General features: G+C 43.8%; 1 protein-coding gene across 3 annotated transcripts in view; it reads left to right on the forward strand.

The window, feature by feature from the left end:
* Window positions 1-21,565, forward strand: part of TFEB (transcription factor EB) — a 70,107-nt gene that overhangs the window by 25,749 nt on the left and 22,793 nt on the right. For 2 of the 3 annotated variants that reach the window (XM_081195848.1, XM_081195849.1), the window contains exon 2: window positions 14,544-14,662. The gene's annotated coding sequence lies outside the window, so the exon portion shown is untranslated. Of the gene's footprint in view, window positions 1-8,247; window positions 8,397-14,543; window positions 14,663-21,565 lie in introns of those variants that run through there. The other variant, XM_081195850.1, reaches the window with a different exon arrangement.

The raw sequence follows: 21,565 nt of genomic DNA on the forward strand, positions 1-21,565 counted from the left end.
GGCCTTTCGGATAAGGGTGTGATAAAAGTTCCTCCCATTGTTTTGATTTATTTCTTCTGGAGTACTAACAGGATAAGGTTTTGTTTTTTCTATCATTTCCAATACCAGCCACAATACTGTGTGCTTGATTTGCTTGTCGCATTTGGTTAGATATTGATTTCCCCGGTGATAAAGAAGATTTATTTCCTCCTAGATTGCGGTTCAGTGTTACAGTTCTGTTTTGTTATGAGGCCTTCCAATTCACTCAGTTGTGCACAGGCAGCAAAGTACTTTCTAGTCGACTTAGAAGCATTGCTGAGATGCTTAGGCCATCCTGATCTGATTTAATTTAAGACTTTTTGATGTTCTGGATTTCCATGAGCAGCTGCATTTGAAGAAGTCTCTTCAGATCCTGGTAGAGAAGTGTGCAAAGCATTAATGTAAGCTTTAACTTCCTCCATGTGGTGCTTTGTGTTTAGGCGAAAGCAAGCAGATCTTTCTTTCCCTTCAGGATTATTAATCTGAAGTTCACACTGGTGCAGGGAGCTGTGCCATTTTCTTTGTGTTGTTAGAAGTTTGTGAGTTTAAAAGTTGACTTCTGACACCATATCAATGAAAGCTTAAGAAGACACCCCAGCCAGGAACTGAGACAATAATTTAATTGTCTCTCTTTCGGCTCCAAGGCAGAAGAGCAACAGAAGGTGCCTAACTAAACCCAGATATAACAAAGTCCAGTGCCACCTGGTGACAGAACTACATTATTACACTATCCATACACTGTCCAGCCACCCAGAGGGACGGGGTTAAGCAAGCAGGGGATGTTTCTCCTCCTCCTTGCTTCTGACACTGATTGTTCACTTAGAGGGGGAAATTGAACAGGCAACAACAACGAGGACGGTGGGTGGCAACAGGTTCCTTGTTCAGGTGTGGGCTTCAACAGGTACCCAGTGGTACCAAACTCTAGACCTGATAAGTGGTGCTGGGGGGAGGGGGCAGTGCCCTTGCTGACAAGTAGTCCTGCATATCTGGACCCCTATAGGAAATTTTAGCAGAACCACATACATTTAGGAATTAAAATAAGGCTGAAATCTTAAGCATGCTTACTTGAAAGTTAACTTTGTCACACAATACAGTGGTACCTCGGGTTACATACGCTTCGGGTTACATATGCTTCAGGTTACAGACTCCGCTAACCCATAAATAGTACCTTGGGTTAAGAACTTTGCTCCAGGATGAGAACAGAAATCATGCTCTGGCGGCGCGTCAGCAGCAGGAGGCCCCATTAGCTAAAGTGGTTCTTCAAGTTAAGAACAGTTTCAGGTTAAGAACGGACTTCCGGAACGAATTAAGTACTTAACCCGAGGTACCACTGTATATAGGACTTGCTCCATAGAATTATGTTTAAGATGGGATAATTAAAGTGTATGTTCCATTATTTCTATTTTAGAAATGTAATGTGGGGCAAAGGCCCCCACCCCCATGGATGCCCTTTGCCCTGTCCTAGGTCGTCTCAATCTTTTTTTTGCCCCCCTAGCACCACCACTGATCTGAATGCTGGTGAATGTCAGGTCACAGCCGAATACTCATCAGCCCTAGGTAATGAACTTTCTGCTTAGGGGATGCTAGCGCATAGGGGAAGGGCCGTAGCCTAGAATAGACTAGTCTCCTTCCTGATGTGCTAGCTTTTCACAGGCAGGGTATTTTTAACGTGGGATGAGTATTCAGGCATGCAGTTCCCTCTCCACCCGCCCACCTGCCGCCTTAAGTGGTAAAGTAGTGTGGAGACAATAAAGCATTTCACCACAACCACCCCTTGGAGTGTGAATTTCCCCTAATTATCCCCTTTTTGTTTGTGCAGGACTGCCTGCATCTTTTCCATTTGCAAGGGTTGATTCACAAGTTCCTTTTTATATACTAAAAAATATGTGTGTACACACTTGCACATAGTGATCAGGGGACTTAGAGCCATTGATCCATGTTATCCAAGCTGAGCGAGCTGTGCAGGTTCTGGACCAGTGCCTGGATGCAATGGTGGGATGGATGAGGGCCAACCAGCTGAGGCTGAATCCCGATTGAGGTCCTTTAGGTAGGTGGTTATTGTGCTCAGGAATTAGATGTGTAACCTGTTCCAGTTGAGGTTGCATAGTGTGAGGTGCTTCTAGGTCCAGTTAAAGCCACAATATGAAATCATGAAACAAGGGCAGATAAAACATAAATATGGGAAAAGAAACAAGCCAGTACAGCAACAAATGAAAACAAGCACTGAAAAGCTACACACACACCCAAGCAGGTCTTTAGCAGTCAATGGAAACACAAAAGAGTCGGCATAAGCTGTGTCTCTGAAGGGAGGGCATTCTATAGTTGGACACTCCATAGGCAGACTCGGGAGTATTTCTTCCATAGATAACTTAACTGAGACCTGATTTTTCCTCAGGTGCATCTTTCACAGAGCACATTATTTTTTGAGGTGATAATGGACTGTCAGTGGAGTGGGTGACTTCTGCTGTGCAATGTGACTTTCCCTCTTCTCCCCCTCTGTGCACCCTAAATCTGTTCTGGAGTCCCGCCCCCCCTGGATTTGGGGGTGGTGCGGAGTGTGCAGGGGTGAGGAGAGCGGGGACAAGTCCCACCATCCAAGCAAAAGACATTGCGCTCACACACGCATATATTTTTAGATGAACAAAGCCATATATATATGCACCATTTTATATGCAACTTGCCCTGGGACTTAATGGTGAATGGTGGGCAGGTAAGAAATACTGTAATAAGTAAATAAATAATATTTCTTATGAAAGTGATCCTGCTTGGTGAGAGTTGACATTTACCATGTCAGGTAGCATAGTGTTGTGGTAAGTACCATTTGTTCGTGGGGTGTTTGTGTGCCCTGACAGAGCAATTTTAAAAATGAAATTAATGGGGTTTCATGGTGACCTTACTTTTGACAGTTCCTTGGTAACGAGTTTGTGGGCGTACAACGTCTCACACTTGTGCTGTACAATTTGCACAGTTTTTCTTCCCGATGTTCTCTGCAAGAGCTTTCCTGGCCTCATAGAGTCCTTACCTAATTTAGCTCTTTGCATAAGTGTGCACCTGTCACAGCCATAGATTGGAACAGAGGGAATAGGCTGCTCAGAACTGGTCCCCACCTCTTTCCTTGCCCTGCCTATTTAGTCTGGCTAAGCACGTAGGAGAGTACCAGCCTGCTGGGACTAAATCCCAAATGGAGGAATTCCTTTCTTGTGATGAAGTTTTCAGCAAGTCCTGTCAAGGGCTGAGAAAAGCCTGAGTGTCACTAGCAATCCACTTGGTGCTTTGCCTTTCAGCAAGGGCTGGGGGGGGGTATTGTTTTGTGTTTGTTTCCTTAGGGACCACCATGCAAAAATTGGGTGTTCCAGGCCTTTGGGTCATAGCCATACTTTAGAATGGAAAGAGAGTGCTTGCCTGGCCTTTCATTAGAGTTAGTACAGTATTAGCCTGAGGACTTCTCACTTCTTGGATGCATTAGGGTCAAAGCAGGTTGAAGAAATGCCAGCACCCTGACCACAGGCTGGCAGATCCTGGAGGATCTTGCAGAACTTGATTGAGCAGATTATCTGCAAAGCTGCGGCTCACTGTATAGGTGTGGCTTGGTAGATTCATAGCCAGTATCTCTTGCGCTTTCAACATAAAAAACCCTTTCTTTAAAATAAGCAGGTACATAATTGGCTGTGCAAGATACCTATGGTCTGTCTGGCACTGGTAAAAACCAATGGGAGCTGTGGCCTACTCCAGTCTGTTCAAATTCAGTGGTTTCAGGGAAGCCTCCTTGCACAGAACTGTGTTCTGTGTTTAGTAACTGAAGCCTTCTATGTTTTTCATGGTTATTTAAAGCCTCTGATAAGTGAGGAGCTAAAGATAGGCTCCTCAGCTGGCCCTAGGAACATGTCACAGTGGGAGGCCTGCCTTGGGGGTTCTCTCTGAATCCCAAACACAAAGAGGAAGATGTGGCTCATAGCTTACAAGAGAGGGAGTGTGCTGAGCTTCTCCCTGGCATTGGAAGCCAGCTGGGCAAGCCTTCTCACACAAGAGCCTTATCTTCTTGCAGCAGGGCTTCCTAGAATTTCTGGTTGTGAGCATGAAGGCTCCTGGCACTTATAAGCTGTTAGTGCCAGGAGCCCCCTGTCTCTTGCCTCCCCAGAATGTCGCCTCCCTCCCACACCATGCCCGAATGTGAGACTTCTGGGTATAAGTGAGTCAGTATGTTTATGAGCACTGTAGCAGACAGTGGTGATTTTGCAAATGTGAGTGTCTGGGGCAATATTTGCCTCAAAACCATTAGGAGCCCAACTAGCAGTAAAATATTGTTATAGAACTTGTGGGGGGAATCCCCCTAAATACTAAAATTAATAAATGCTAGGATTTGGGGTTAGTTGTGATATGAAGGGAGAATGTAAGATGCAAATGAATTCCTGGGTAGCCAAACTAGGGCCTTTAAGAGAGCCATTGTGAGTCCTGAACAAGACAATGGCACTTCTAGCCCCAGGTGTGACTAGAGACTGGAGATTTGGAAGGTTGCCAGGATAACTGCTTTGGGGGAGGGCAAGGGGCTTCTGGGAAGAAGAAAGGGGGAGAAAGAAGGACTGCCTGCAGTGCTTTGGGCCATGCTGTAAGATCTGGACCCCCTCCATGCAGACTGAAGGTGTAATTATGTGAATAAACCCATATTTTTTAAAGCTTGACAGTCTCCGCTATGTCTTCCATTCTCCAAAGGGACATAGATCCTGTCTGTGTGGCTGTGGCCCCATGCACTCCTGCCGCTGCTTAGCAGAGGGAGGGAGGGGCACTGGGCTTTTATAACAATATGTAACAGTGGAAAATGAAAGAGAAATTGAGTTTTTTTCTGCATACTGTATACATGTTTAGGATTGTTCTATTAGTGTTGTTCATCAGTCATTATGATGGCTCACAAGGAACCCCCCAAATTCCCTATTAGGGCAAAATGTTGCAAAATAATGTGACATTTTGATTGGCTCCAAAGGAAAGGGGAGCAAATGTCCATCAGCAATTGTTAGTAGCTGCCCTATGTAGTTCATAGCATCCCTGAGTTAAAAGGAATTCAGTTTGTCCTATAAATAAGTTTCACTGACAGGTGCCAGTCCAGTTTTCTTTTGAAAACCTTAGAGGATGAGAATTCCATCCAGAGGTGCATGAATTTCAATTGTTTGGAAACAAAAAAATACTTGTTTGGCAGCCATTGTGTGTCTGAGAAGCCTGGTTGCTGTTTCTTCAAGGCAAAGTGCAGCAGGCATGTGAGATTTGTAGGAAAGAAGCAACAGGCAAGAGAAGGGTGCTTAACCATTTCCCCCCAGTTGAAGATTCCACATCGAGTCTTGCTGCTATCACAAAGGAAGCGTCTTGGTTTCACTCCATGCAGGATTTCTTTTTGTGATATTCATTCATTCATTCATTCATTCATTCATTCATTCGTTCGTTTGATGCTTCCTCCCCCAAAAATGTTTAGGGGTACTCTCATTTTCCTACTCATATTGAAATACTGCCCCTCAACGAGGCCAAACTTAGATTCACAAAATGTTTAGGGGTATGCGTACCCCTGCATCCCCCCCCAGAAAAAAGCACTTCATTCATTCATTCATTCATTCATTCATTCATATTAAACTGCTTGTTTCATTTATTCTGCACATGAACTGTGAAAGGGAAACTGTCAGATTCTGGTTCCTGTGTATTTTAAGGGGTGACGATACTCCTATTTTAATAATTTTTGTGCCCACTACTTTGAACTGATACACAACACGTGCATCTTGTAGTTTGTCTTAGGAGCGCGCGCACAAAAATATCCTATGAAGTAGCCCTCATTTGTACAAATGAACTTGGCAGGTACCCAAGACCAGAGGGTTTTTTTTATAAAAAAAATCCAAGTTCTATTTCCATTCCAAGGGATGTGTTCAGAGATGGCTGTGCCTTTGCTATATGCAAACTCATTAGGAACTCTGGGAATCTAGTGCTGTAATTGTTAACACAGAAAAGTTGGAGTTTCTTGTGTAAGAGGGGGTTAGTTTGAGTGTAGCTGCATACCTGGCTCAAACCTCTGGATCTACCATCTCTGGGGGAGTGTTGTGAGGGGAAATTTTGACTGAACTGTGAGAATCTCAGCTTACATCCTAAAATGGAAAGTTGTATGTGTAGTGGTGGATTTAAAATGTTATTTCCATATGTATCCTGACTGTTTCTCAGTCACAGCTGGGTTTTTTGTGTGTGTGCTAACATCTCTCCCTTCACCAAATGGACCCAGGGTGGGTTACAAAAAATGCCACAATTAAAAGAAATACCGTGTAAAATAATAAAATGAAACCACACAAAAAACAACCGATATCAGAATAAGGAAGCAGCAGCACAAAGCAGCAATGTACAGAAATGCAGGAGGAAGAAAGACATCCACTCAGCAAAAGGCCTGGGCATAAAGAGTGTGACTTGACTAGGGATGTTGGAGAACTTTGCAATAATTGAACTTGTTAGTGGGTGGTGCTGTGGGTTAAACCACAGAGCCTAGGGCTTGCCGATCAGAAGGTCTGTGGTTCGAATCCCTGCGATGGGGTAAGCTCCCGTTGTTCGGTCTCAGCTCCTGCCAACCTAGCAGTTCGAAAGCTCGTCAAGTGCAAGTAGATAAATAGGTACCACTCTGGCAGGAAGGTAAATGGTTTCTGTGTGCTACTCTGGTTCACCAGAAGTGGCTTAGTCATGCTGGCCACATGACCCGGAAGCTGAACGCCGGCTCCCTCGGCCAGCAAAGTGAGATGAGCGCCACAACCCCAGAGTCGTTTACAACTGGACTTAACTGTCAGGGGTCCTTTACCTTTTTATACAGTAATAGCCAAAGTAAATTATTTCCCCCAGGGAAAAGTAAATAAAGCAAGCTTTGCAAACTCTCTCTCTCTCTCTCTCTCTCTCTCTCTCTCTCTCTCTCTCTCTCTCTCTCTCTCTGTGTGTGTGTGTGTGGTATCCTCCAGTTTCTCTGCCATAATACAAAATATTGGTCAATTTTTAAAAAATACTGTTGCTCTCTCTGCATTTTGCAGATTACCACATTTTCTTCTGCATGTGGCTGTTCACAGCTTTGCAAGTAGGAAGGGAAAGTGAGGGAGATGATTGGATTTGTTGTGGAATTACAATGGTTGTTTCTCCATTGGGGATGTCTTGCTTATGATCTGTGTCATTCACACAAGGATAATGACTTCAAATCTTTTGAAATAAATTAAAAAATTGTCCAGTAGCACCTTAGAGACCAGACTTAGAGACTAAGAGACTTAGACTTAGAAACTAAGTTTGTTCTTGGTATAAGCTTTCGTGTGCATGCACACTTCTACCTACCTGAATTTAAAATCTTTTGTTTTATTTCCCACCTTAAGTAAATAAGGTGGCAGGCCTGTCGTCATGATATCCGTTATATAAGAGGTGGTTATGCCTCTATAACAATGACATTATTTTCACAAATCGCAATACTGAGTTGAGATTATACAAATTTAACAAACCGCAAATTGCAGTGGACCAAGCTTGAGTAATGATAATGTGATCAAAAGATGAACAGGTAGGGAACAGAAAACTATATCCCTAGTCTTGATCAATAATCAAAAACACGGTACAAAGTACACCTCAGAGGGAAAGTCATTCCATAATGTGGGGGCCACGACAAATACCTTTTCACATGCTGCCAACCCTTAAACCACAGAAAATGGTGGCACTGCCAGCAAAACCTTCCCTGCTGATATTAACACCTGGACAAATCAGTGCAAGGTTTGAAGGTATGGGAGGTGCCTCAGATCTGGGGCAAAGAAACCAGGCAATTAGTTTCCGCTGCCCCAGATGCTTTGAGTGATTGAAGTGGAACAGGAAGACCTCCTCCTGCTCTTCCTCCTGTTTGCTGGAGAATCACCCACACATCTCTGCACTGGCAGCATTTGGGAGTGATGGCAAAGTTTTTAAGTTCTTCTACTTATTCCTGGAGGCATGTCAAACCCAGCTGAAGTTGTAGGCACAAGTACGGGAAGGAGAAAATGTGGCTCTTTTCATTGAGTGCCCCGAGTTGAGGCTCTGTGGGAGTTGCAGCGTAGACTTGCTGGCACTGGCAGCTCCCAACTCGTGGTGTTTGGGTTGTTTGTTTAGCCCCACCAATGATGTCTTGGTCACATTTAAAAGAATGAGCTAAGCAGCCTTGCAGTTTCGCAACTTCCTCTCCCTACGGCTGCTGAGCACTAAATTAAAAGCGAGACCCTGAAAAATGAGGAAATGCCGGGTGCTGTGTGAGAACTGGAGAGAAAGAGCTTGTTTGGTTACGAGGCGATGCAGCCGGTCACCTTCTTTCTTTGGGAACTGTGACATTCTCTCCTTCTTTCCCTCTTCTTCCTGGCGCACTGATCACTAAGGTAAAAACTTTTGGGATTCACAAATGTGTTGTGCATCTGCATTTGGAATTAGAGATCAGCTTGGAAGGCGGCACCCTTCCATATTTGCTGTTGATAAGCTTGATGGTGCATGAATTAGTTGTGTGATGGCTCTCAAGGAGCTTCCATGAAGCTCTCTTCTTCTTTGCAGGAGAGATGGGAGTGTGTGTACTGTTTTCTGGACTGTGTGGAAGATGCTAAATCTCTTGTTTTTCAAAGTTGAGAATGTGTGCCAATTAAAAATGCCCTAAATTAGTTTAGTCTGATGTAATCAGGAGAACAGTAGAATATGAGAGTTGAGATCCTGCCACAGTTGATGTGAGAAAACAAGTCAATCAAGTGCAAAGATTGCTCCACTTCAGGCATGCTTGCCAATACGATAGGCATGCCTTACCTAAGCTATATTTCAAATTTTGAGTGTTAATTTTAATTCAATAAATTCTTAAATTCAAGTTTGCAAGCTTGAGTAGTTTTGTCTGGCTCTTCAAACTGATCAAAGCAAGCTCTTTGTTTCCACAAACTGCCACATTAGAGTTGTCCAATGAGCTTCTACACATGAATTGCCCAGTGCTGAATTCAAATGCCCATGAGTGTTTGTGCAAATAAGAAAAAGAGTACTTCAAACTTGCAACTGTAAGAAGAGCCTTGGATTGTGATAGTCAACAGTTGGGAAAGCCATTGATTTGGAACTGTATCCTGGCCAGGCCAGATGTGAGAGGCACAGACTTGGCTTATATGATAGCTGTGTTTCCCATGGTGTTTATAGCTCCATTTTACCCTGAAGTACTGCTGCTAGAGAATGGAATAACCATTCATCAAGCAGTATTGTTGTCACTTAAACTTTATGCTGTGCACTGTTACGAAGCTTCAGGGTTTATTTTTACTGTGTCATAAAAACAAAAAATATTAAAAATCCACTGCTAAAATATCCTCTCTACTTACTCCTGTTTGCCAGCTACATGCCTCAGAATGACTAAGAACCTGCTGAGCATAAACTATTAAACAGATGTTAATGGCTGGTGTTATAAAAGTGAGAGGGATTGGTCAAAAGACCTTGCCTCACAGTTCTCCCAACTGCATCAGCGTTTCCCTCACTCTTAACTGTAACCCATAAAGTCCACAGCATATCAAGTATTAGGGTGTTCTTTGGCAGCCCAACTGAGTTTAGTCAAGGTCACAGTTGAACATTTGACTGCCCACAGTTTCACATGTAAAAGAAAAGAGAACTGTTCCATTTTTTAAAAAAAATAACACCTGCCTCTTTTTACGCAAAATATAAACTTTTGTACTGCACAAGTAATCCTACAACCGAGTGCATATACCTCATTGCCTGGAAGCCATTATTGCAAGAAAGTGCAAACTTTCCCAGTTATATATACTTCTGCATCCCAAGCCAACCTCAGAGGAAGCCCTGAGAAGAAAAAAAGCCCATCCTTTTGCCAAAGGCACTTGTGAACCTGGCTGGCATGCCTAGTATTTTTTTCACACAAGCCTCTGCCTGGGCATCCTTCTTGCTTTGGAAAGCTGGAGTATTTACACTTTTTGATTGAGTCTGTGCAGCAGGATTGGTGGGGCTTGCGCAGGCTGCCTTTGAAAGTACCACAGCTAGCCTCTCTCTCTGTGTGTGTGTTGGTCTTGGCAGAAGTTTGGGAACGCTGCCCTCCAGGATGCAGTGCTCTTCACTTGCTTCTTAGTGGCACTTAGAAAAGAAAACCCAAGAAGAAAGACTTGTTGAGAGGGCTGCGGGGGGAGCTACACTCCGTTGTTTATACTTCTTTGTCCTCTATTTCCTTTTCTGAAGACTTGTGTATGTGTTGAAGATGTTTCACAAAACGAAGGGCAAAGGTGAAACTTTCCCCTCTACCTCCCTTCTCCTGGAGCATTCAATGATTACTGGGCCCCTCCTGGGACATTTGCGCTGGCAATTTTTTTCTTTTTCTTTTTGAAATGGACTCGGCGGTGAAATTGATTTTTCCATTCATAAAACATCACTGTCAAATGTTAAGCACAGGAACTGGAGGGAGCAGGGACTAGGCTCTGAGATGAAGCAATTGCTCTGCAGAGTTTCTTTTGTTTTTGGGCTTGGGTGGAGGCGCAAAAGTTTGACTGTTTCTTATTGACCCACGGGTTCTTCCAGACAGGAGTTCATTGCAGAGTTAATGCTGCTCATGGCCACAAGTTGCTGTTTTTCCACACAATGTCCTCAGAATTCACTCCCTTTTTTATTTTTTACATTTAATCTGTATTTTTCCATACCACCTAAAATCTGATAAGTAAAAAAACAAAACCTATTATGCATCTGTAGCCACATTGTGTGTGTGTGGTCTGTCATGCATGTTGTTATATTTCAGTGCATGGCTTCTTATTGCCACACCTCTACTTCCATTTGCTCCTCACCTGGGCACAACTTGCCCAAAGGAAAGAAACCTATTTCCATTTATTGCTGCAGACTTTGGAGGAGATGGGTACAGAAAAGCTGGAATGCTCAAGAAAGTCTCTCTTGTCCCTTTCCTGGCCATACAGCTGGCCCCACAGCACTGCTTTCCTATCTGGTAGTTCCTGCCACCACCCTCTTTTTCTAGGTCACTTACAGCCTCAGAAAAGGGGGAAACTGGGGTGTCCAATTAACTGTTAGACTTGGGGATCCCAGACCAGTCAGTGTTCCTTGCACCCCAGCCAACCCCTTGCAATCTGCTGCCCCTCCCCCCAATATAGCAAATTCCTGACCTTGACCAACTTTGATCCTAGACCTCCAACAGGGTGAAAACCAAAGCAGTCTACCTGGGAGCAGGCGCTGGGGATGGTCAGCTTCCCAGTGGTCTGGGAGATGGGTATGGATCCCGTGGTGGTGGTGGAAGGGGACAATAGCACCTCAGTTTTGAGGGGGTGGCTCTTGGCTCTTTCTGACCAACGGGAGCACCCATTCTCTCAAGATATCCACACAGTAAATGCTGAGTGTATCCCAGGACAGAAATCACAGCATGTACATCATGGAGTTGTTTTAAGTTAATACAGAGGTTTTGCGCTAAACTTCTTTTATCACTCTTGCTCAAGGCCTTAAATTACTTTATCAATTTTTTTAAATCAAAATGTCTATTGCACTGCTGAAAAAAACCACAAGCCCTCATTTTGCCCATTGTGAAACGCTTAACTGGATTAATAAGGCTAGTAATGCTCCTTCCTTCCTGGGAATTGACCTGTCCCTGTCTGGAAGCTCAGTAGATGACAATTTATTTTGCCTAGAAATGTAAGGGCAGAAAGAGGCTGGTAGAGGGAACCACACACATGGGATCTCTGCTCACACTGCATATCCCACTGTACTATTTCCCTTTTCCTGGTGCCCCCATGGAACTAGCAAACAAGAGAACTCGGGGCAGGTTAGTATCTCATCCTGGGGCAATCCTTCCCAGAGATTTGTTTTCCTGCAGTTGCTGCTGCTGCTGCTTATTCTTATTTATTAAATTTCTGTCCTGCCCTTCTTCCCAAAGAAAGCAGTAAAGCAATACACAGTAGTAAAGCGATACAGTTAGAAACAAAAACCTATTAAAAAAATGGAAAGCAATTAAGAGGATCTTACAGGAAATTAAAAACATACACATACCACCACATTTAATTTCATGGTTTTCTGGAAAAGTATTTTTCAGCCATCATATGCCTGGGTGAATGACGTTTTTCACTTCCTCCTGGATATTGTTAATGAGGAAGACAGGTGTACCTCACCAGGGAGGGCATTCAAGCAATGGGGGAACGGCCACTGGGAAGGTCCTGTCATGGGTCAATGGTGACCAGGTAGCATCCATTGGTCCCAATGGAGTGCAGCTTATATGGACAGCACTTGTTTGGGGCGCTGTGGCAGCCCCCCAATGGCATCCTAGGCGGGTTTGTCTTCTGCAGATTGACTTGGAGCTTGGCTGAGCACTGAGCTAAGCCCCGACTCTGAGCCAAGCAGTGTTGCCAGCTTGAAGGTAGGGCAGAATGCACAGCTGCATTCCCCTTTACTTGGCTCAGCTGGTAGGACCTTGCGGTTGCGGAAGAGATTGACAGTCTTAAGTTAACTTTGCCTGTTGCCCCATACTACTAACACCCCCAGCAGCTGGTGGGAAGTGCAGGCCTGCCACGTGCTCAGGGCCATGGCTTGTAGAGTTTTGTGAGCGGTGAAGGTCATTCTGCAGGGTCTACGTTCTTACCTGGCCTGCACTACGTTCTGCAGGGTTAGGGCTATAATATGCACAGAGAACTTCTCCGCCTTGCAGGGCCCCACAGTGTCTGCACACCAGTCCTGAGCAGTGGTGGGTTTTCGTTTTTTTAAAAAAACATGAGGAGGTGCTGACACTCGCATTGTGTTAAAAGTGTTGCCGGCACCAGCATAAAATGGGTGTCATGGGCGGCATAATCCGAGATATTATGGTGCCCTGTGTCATAACAAAAAAAGTGCTGGGCCTGAAGATGTCTCTCTATGCGTGTTTATAGGCATAATGTATATAATGTGAGGTGAGGGGATTTCTTTGAGGCCTCTTGAAGAGTTAAAGTACAAATTCTTATTTTAGGTAGATGTTATGTTGTGTTACACACACACACACACACACACACACACACACACACACACACGGAGACTGGCAACACCTCCGTCTTGAGTAGGGTGAGGGATCTGTAACCCAACCTACCCCTGGATGTTTTGCCTGTGCTATATATAGTAGCTGGCCTCTTGGAAGTTTGTTTTTATCCCTCTTAGTAAATATATTTTTTGCAGCCATCAGACACCCCTTCCCCCACCCCCACCAAAGGTTCAAAATAGGAGTAACTGATGGAATTAGCAGTCCATGCTCTATAGGAAAAAGGAACATGTGTACTTGTTATCCTGTATAAATGACTAAAGGACCCCACCTTTTCTTTTTACTAAATATTGAGGGATGGCTCTTGACTGCATTAATCATTAACTGCCCTGAGCAAGCACAACCGTTAACTTGAGCGTACAACTGAGCTAAAGTAATGGAAGGTACAGTCTGCTGCTAGATTTATGAACTGTGAATGAAAACGACTCCTCATATCTAAGGCACTGCCAGGACTGCCAGGTTGAATCTTCCTCACTTTGCAACTGGCGGTGTCATCTGCTCTGGTGCAACATGCTGCCCAGCATGAATTCTCTGCTTACACCTACAGTGATGTTCACCCGCCTGCGCTTTGTGCCCTCTTTGAACAGCTGTGAAGGACTCTTCAGTGTGCAAAACTGTTTGGGTGTTTCAGCCTCCTTGTGAGTGGCACTGTGAAACAATCCTTGGGCTATGATTGCAGCTTTTTGTTCAGCTTTAAAATGCCCTCATCTGAAATTTAGAGACAGGAGAAACTGCAGATGGGTAAACAGCTGATAGGGGAAGGGGCAATAGGTCAGGGGCAGAGCATTTTCTTTACGTTCAGAATGTCCCTGGTGTCTCTAGCTAGGGCTGGGAAAGACTCGTTCCTAGAACCCTGGAGATTTGCTGCCAGTTAGCATGGACAGATCTGAGCCAGATGGACCCAATGGTCTGACTTGATGTACCTCAAATTCCTATGTTTTTGACAGTTTTATCAAAGGCCAGCTCCCTTATTTGGCCATCTGAAGCCAGTCCCTCTGGTGACGGTGTGGGAAGTGAACTTTCAAGTCAGGTGTCACAAACTCATGACTTCTTGAATTGCAGACTATTATGGCGGCATTTGTGGGTTTTTAATACATGGCTTGCTCTTGCTGGATTTCCCCTAACCACAAAATCTCCTCTAGCGTACCATGCTTGTGTTTACTACCTATCCAACAAATTCATTCTCAGTGATGGTTGCAAAGCTAAGTGCCATATGGGGACCAGCAGCTTTTTGCCTGGCATTATATTATAACAATTGATCTCGACTTTTTAAAACCTTGTATCTAAGACCAGTGATATGAATCCTGAAAAATTACAATGGTTTGGATAATAGGTGGAATTAGGAATGAATGTGCTGGGATGAATTTGCAATGCTATAGCTTCTCTTCTACATTACCTAGGCTTTCATGACTGGGATAGATGCTTTTTTTTAAAAAAAGAAGAAGACATGGTACAATTTCCTGCCAGTTACTGATCTTGGTTTTTCCCATGCTTTTCTCCATTTTTTGAATTCTAGAAAGTCATACCAAAGGGACATCTGAACAAACGCTTCCTCCCATCCCATATGTGCCTTCCCAATCCTTGAGGTCATTGGAAGAGGCCCTATTGTGGGTGCCCCGTCCATCTAACAGTTGGGTGAGTAACAACCAGCTTTATATTTTGTGGCATTCCCAATGAGTGCGTTTTGTCTTCCAGGTTCTTTGAGGCAAGGGACAAGAACGTCCTTTTATCGAAAGCCTTTTTTTTTTTAGACCAATGCTGTTTATATTCAGATGTCATGATAGGTCATGGTTTAGTGTGCTTAAAATGAAACCAGCATCTCCCCAGGCTCATGTGCTCCCCTCTCTTCCATCGACACAGCCATGAGGCATTGAGAAGGGTTTGCTTCTGTTTTTGATTAACTGTGGCATCATATTTTGTCCAAAGCCTATAAATTCAATAATTCCAATATAGCAGTGCTAGGTTTGTGCTGCTATGTTTGTATTGTTTCTGTTTTGAATCTTTTTATATGTTTTCTTATTGTTGTAATATTTTCAATACATTGTGTACTGTCTTGGGCTCCTTTAAGAAGGTAAAGGTAAAGGGACCCCTGACCATTAGGTCCAGTCGTGACCGACTCTGGGGTTGCGGCGCTCATCTCACTTTACTGGCCAAGGGAGCCGGCGTACAACTTCCAGGTCATGTGGCCAGCATGACTCAGCCACTTCTGGCAAGCCAGAGCAGCGCACGGAAACACCATTTACCTTCCCGCCGGAGCGGTGCCTATTTATCTGCTTGTACTTTTAAGAAGAAAGATGGCACATAAACACAATAAATAATAAACAACATTATTTTATTTTACTTTACTTTACTTTATTTTACTCATACCCCGCCCATCTGGCTGGGTTTCCCACCCCACCTTTCCCCCAGGCATCTCAAAACAGCACACATGGTTCCTGCCTATTTTATCTACACAACAACCCTGTGAGGTAGGTCAGACTCAGAGCCAGTGACTGGCCAAAGGTCACCTAGTGAGCTTCATGGGTGGAGTGGGGATTTGATACTACTACGCTACACTGGCTCTCTTGTGTAAAGGAGAGAAAGTTGGCAGATGAAACTTTTTACATCGTAGAGCTGAAACTGACAGGATTTGCATAGTAGCCATTTGGCACTACATAAAGACCAATTCACTAGCACTAGAAGTGTTTGCAATCAAAAGCTCCTCAAAAAACCAGACTAGGCAGCCAGAGGTATAGTTCCTTCAGAAAACACAAAGCAGGGTGGGCGAGTCCCTTTTTAGTATCATTTCTCCGGCCTATGGAGGATCAAAAGCAAAGTATCAGGTGTCCATAACTTTAGGGCTGGTTTTCGTATACTGTCTGCCTCCACAGAAATACTTTCGGAATGATTCCTGTGGAAGGATGTGTGTGGAAAATGAATGTCTGAAGGTTGGTAACAGGTGCTCAAAAGGAGAATGGAAATGTGTGTGGGTTTTCCTGCATTTGATGTAACTGATCCAAATCCTCAGCATTTAGGAAAGAAGAGAGCCTGGATTGTAACTCTTGACTAGTTTGGCATTTGGTACGAAACAAGCCTAATAAGCCAGAGGCTTGTACTGCAACACTAGTCCGAGTGGCCAAGGCAATGCAAATTGGCTTATCCCCATTCTGGCATAGCTGACACTGGCTAAAAGCTGAGGAGGGGCAATGGTTTCCCTGCTGTCAAAATTCCTGGCCTTAACCCTTGCCTAGTTCTGCAAAGCTGCCTTTTGTATGCAGCTCAGTGTGGCACACACTAGTTCTTTGTTAGCCAGAAGCTCCAGTTACTAAGGCTAGGATGCTCAGCAACTCATCAAGGGCAGATCTGTGTTTTGTATTCTGTGCCGTCCTCAAGGAGTGCCAATGGTACCAACTTCCTGCTATCTTCTTTTCTGACTTGATTGGGCAGCATGGGGGACAAATAAAAACTAAGTTTTTATTATTATTACTTTTAAAGACTTTAATTACAACAGAAGAGGGTTCTGGTGTAGATAGATTTTTTTTTAAAATGAGCCACTTTTTTAGCCAGCGTAAAATAAAGTGTACCCAGTTTTTGCCTGGCAAACATTGGAGGTCATGGTGTCATAAAGCCCTGATTGTAAACACAGCCTTTCTTGCTAGGAGGAGGGTTGAGGCCCAGCCTCAGTTTCCTCCAAAGCAGGTGTGCTGTCTAAGCCACAGCAAGAAGAGTTTGGAAAAGTTTCTATAGCTCTGGGGCATGAGGTTCTCAGGAAGGAAGGAAAGATGAGAGAGTGATTTGGGTAGTGGGTTGGCATTTGGGGCAGCTGTGCTTTAGCCTCTGCTTTTGCTACAAGTCTTTCTGTGATCATCATTCAATAAACCATACCTTTCTATTTGGGATGGGAGGTGTGTGGGGGGAGGAGATATTAGCCTGTATTACAGAATGGCAAGAAAGGGGTTATGAAGTCAAGACATACTGGGTGAATATTTGGTGACCATTTGTCAAGCAGTAACTTATAACAGTGGACATGTAGGGAGTGGGTAATTGCTAGCTGTGATTGTGAGTAGAAGTTTCCTTCCTGCTCAGTAAGAAATATGAGAAAGTGGAAGAGGGTAGCATTCTGCTCCTGCTGCATGGTTGCATACTGACCACTTTATAGATAGGAGGATTTTCACCCAGAAAAGTATTTGGGCCTCCATTCAACATTTGAATTTCCAACTTCTGAGTCAGACTCCAAGGACAGCATCCCAAGTATATCATACCTCCTCCTTTTTTTCTTCCTTCTCGGTAGTTTTTGCTGAAAAAGACTGGAGCCTGAATCATTAAGTTTCTCAGCTGAGCCCATTACAGTGCAATGCTATCTTAGTGGGGAAGCATCAGGCACATGAAAAGCATACAAAAAGAGCAGCAGCTCTGGAAGAAGGAAGGTTGGTCAATAGGACAGTTCCTCCTCCACCATCCATGGTATTCTCTATGTCTTTCTGATGTTGCCTTTGGCAAATTGTTAGCATCCTTTTGTGAGGTGACTTGTGCCTATAGTAAAACAGACAGCAATCATTTTGTCCCCTTTGCTACTGGTATTTTAAATATGGTAAATATTCTATGAGGCATGTGGATCCCATGAGGCAGTTTGGAGCCAAAGGGTTCAGAACAAGCAAGGCATGTTTCTCTCACCTTGAAGTCCCTGGGGCAAATTCACCTCTGGTGAATAGCCCAGCTATTGGTTGGGTATCTTTACATTTACTGATATCTACTTGGCTGCTCTGTTTCATTTGCCACAAGCTGAATGTTTTGTGCACCACTGCTCAGGTGTTATGTCCGAACATCCGAACAGGAAATATCCACCTCTGTTGGGGACACAGGGCTGTGCATGCCAAATGTCCCCATCTACCTCAGCACTGCTTTCTGTGTTCCAGACCTTCTTGTGTTGAGCAAAGGGAGGTCTGAAGGTGGCTTCTGCCAGGACTGCTGATTCTGCAGAGGCTTCTAGTGTGTTCAGTGTGGGTAAAAGTCTCCTTCTGTCGTTTTCTGCTCAGCATTCTGAGACTGAATGGGCAAGGACAGTAGTATTAGATGCTGTTGTCTGGTCCTCTGTGACCCCAACACAGATTGCAATGAGGTTCAGGCAACCTATTCACAAACTTAGTTAGATCTAGGCAATGAGTAGAGCTTTACCCATGATTAGTGTGGTTATCCCAGTCAGTGCCAATTCTGTTGTTGTTGATGGAACTGGACTTTGAAGTGGCTATCAGTGGGGAAGTTCAGGCCATTCAGATGATGTGTATTTCCCAGACTTGCACAGGACCCAGGACAGAACATCCTTACTGCCTCCCTATATGATGCCAGTGACCAGATATTGGCACAGTAATGGAGGCGGAGATTAGTGCTGCATAGGTTCTTCCAGCTCCAGTAGTCATAGAATGGTGCATCCATCCATGCAGTTGCAGGGAGAAAATATCTATATATCTATATCTATATAGATGATATAGATAAAGATATATGGTCGTACCTTGGATCCTGAACACCTTGGTACTTCGACGTTTTGGCTCCCGAATGCCGCAAGCCTGGACGTGAGTGTTCTGGTTTGCAAACATTCTTTGGAAGCAGAACGTCCAACAGAGCTTCCATGGCTTCCGATTGGCTGCAAGAGCTTCCTGCAACCAATCAGAAGCCGCACTTTGGTTTCTGAATGTTTTGGAAGTCAAACAGACTTTCGGAATGGATTCCGTTTGACTTCCAAGGTACAACTGTAGATCACTTGTGGGAGGAAATTAGCAAAAATAAACAAAATTAACAAAATAATTGGCTGGATCCCTAGATCCAAAGTTCAGGGCTAAACACACTCTCCAGCAAGAGAGATCCCCCCAGCAGAATTTAAAAGTCACAAAAGCAACCAGCAGGGAAAGCATGGGAATATAGGCTGTAAAACCCTTTTAATATCCTGGCAAGTCCACTACCAGCAGTTTAGTTTTTTGATATATATGAGGGGGAAAAGAGGGAGCAGTTGCTAGTAAAATGTCGTAATTGCTTAAAGCTTCATATTCGAATGCAAATCACTAAATAAATAGTCAATTAAATGTCACAGTTAGTTAAGTCACATACTTCTGTTATGCCTGTATAAGTATTCTAAGGAAGCCAGTGAGCGATTTAAGGATTATTATGCTGCTTCATCAAAGTACCTTCTGTGGTGTTGTATTGATTTTTGTGTGCTCATGAATAATGGTATGTTAAACAGGATAGTTGACTGGCATCCCATCAGGCATTTCTAATTGTTTTGAAACTTTCCAAGGCATTGCGCTGAGGCACTGAATTCTGCATGATACTAAAGAGGCTCTCACCAACTGGAAAAGCTAGAGTCTACTGAAGAATATCGGAGTTTGCAAACTTCACATCCTCTTTTGAATGCAAACCTTTGATTTCATTTCATAAAATTTATGTACCACTTATTTGTAACAAACAAACTACAAAGTAGTTTACAAAAGAATACACGGATAAAATTTGCAATCAAAACTGCTATTTAAAACATTCAAAAAGCAATTTAAATCAATGATAATCTAAAAACAGTATTTATTTGTTTTGAACTTGCATCGTCAGTCTGCTCCACTTCCTGAGATGTAAGTAGTAGTACAAGATCAATTTCAACAACACACTAGTTACCGTATTTTTCGCTCTATAAGACTCACCCAACCATAAGATGCAACTAGTTTTTAGAGGAGGAAAACAAGAAAAAATATATTCTAAATCAAATGTTGTGGAAGAGCCTTTGCACGGCTATCCCTGAAGCCAGAACAGCAAGAGGGATTGCTGCGCAGCTCTCCCTCTTGCTGTTCTGACTTCAGCGATACCGGCGCAGCCTGCATTCGCTTTATAAGATGCACACACATTTCCCCTTACTTTTTAGGAGGGAAAAAGTGCGTCTCATAGAGCGAAAAAATACATTTAGCATTTGGCTTAGTTTTCATTATAGAGGAAACCATGGTTTGTATCTTACCATGATGAGCTGCAGTACTTACTAGTGCATGCTGCCCAATCGCTCCCACTTTGCTCCACTGTTCCTGGAGCTGGAAGAAACAAACTATGAAGCTTGGCATTACACGCAAATCAGTGCTTGTGGTTTGCTGCTTCCCCAACAAACCATGAGTGAGAAGCTAAGGTTTGCTGTTGCCTTACTGCTCGTATTTTGCTTGGAACAAACAGATCACTAGCATTGGTTCACATGCAAGTAACAATAAGCCCAAACCTCATGGTTTGTTTCTTCTAGTTCCAGGCCCAGGCAGGGTCGTTCAAAAAAGAGCAATTGAGCACTATGCACTAACATGCTGCTTGTTCACAGTAAGCCATGGTTTATTGCTTACCATGGATTACCGTAACGTGAAAGCTGGGCCTATTCTGAACTCAAAAACACATGATATGTGCACATATGCACAGTAAAGCAAATTATGTTATACACAAACGTGGGGAAATACTACAAGTATTAGTGGATCATCATATTCTGCACTTGAAGCAAATTACTCTTAATCCCCCTTCACCTGTTTATTACATGGAGGGGTCTCACCAGGATAGTACAAGAGGCTATGGAGTCACACTGCTGGCCCACCCATTGTCACACAATTAACTGGTCCCTCAGGTGTCCATACTTGGGACATCTGCATAGGGGAGGCCTACATGTGTGTGTGTGCATAACCCAAAATATTTTATAAACTAAATATAAAATAATTTATTTAAAAGAGTCTTGAATGCTGCTCAGCTACTCAGTGGGCTCTGAGTGGAAAATGCTGAAATTTTCTCTCTCTCAAACGTTTTGTGCATTTGGACACTCAGTGATGAGAAAGGAGAGCATGTGTTAAGGTACAGTGGTACCTTACAGACGCTTCAGGTTACAGACTCCACTAACCCCAGAAATAGTACCTCAGGTTAAGAACTTTGCTTCAGGATGAGAACAGAAATCGTGCGGCGGCAGCGGGAGGCCCCAGTTAAGAACAGTTTCAGGTTAAGAACGGGCCTCCAGAATGAATTAAGTTCTTAACCTGAGGTACCACTGTACAGCAGAAACAAATACTATGCTGTAAGAACAGCCATGGACACGACATTTTGGAAGTTGGTCTATAATGCTAGTGGGTCCCCCGAGACTGCGGGCGCAGGGCCACAGGCCTCATAGCCCTGGCCTTGTACTTATGACTTGGTACTCTGGCATTTCACTAACTGTTTCTGTGGTGATTCACATCAGGATGTGAAGGTTTGTCATTCTGTTAGCGAATGCCCACTCCTTCTTCCCTTGTGTGTGGGTGTATGTTCAGGTGTCACTTTAACCCATTCCTTTCTTTTTGTGCAGCTTAATTTTTCAAGGCACACTTTAGGCTCTTTCATGGCACACTGTTGTGGCCTGGTAAATTGTGTGAGTAATCACAAGGCCCAGATGTGGTTTGGAGAGCAAACTCTGAGGGCTCATCCTCACTTCTGTTTGTCTCTTGGTTTTCAGGCATGGGTCTGATAGGTTTTTCTTTTGTTCCACTGTTTTCTCTGGGAAAATCCACTGCAGACACTCCAATTTCCCTATTT

Source organism: Podarcis bocagei (assembly GCF_964188305.1).
Source record: "Podarcis bocagei genome assembly, chromosome: 5".
NCBI classification, from domain to species: domain Eukaryota; kingdom Metazoa; phylum Chordata; class Lepidosauria; order Squamata; family Lacertidae; genus Podarcis; species Podarcis bocagei.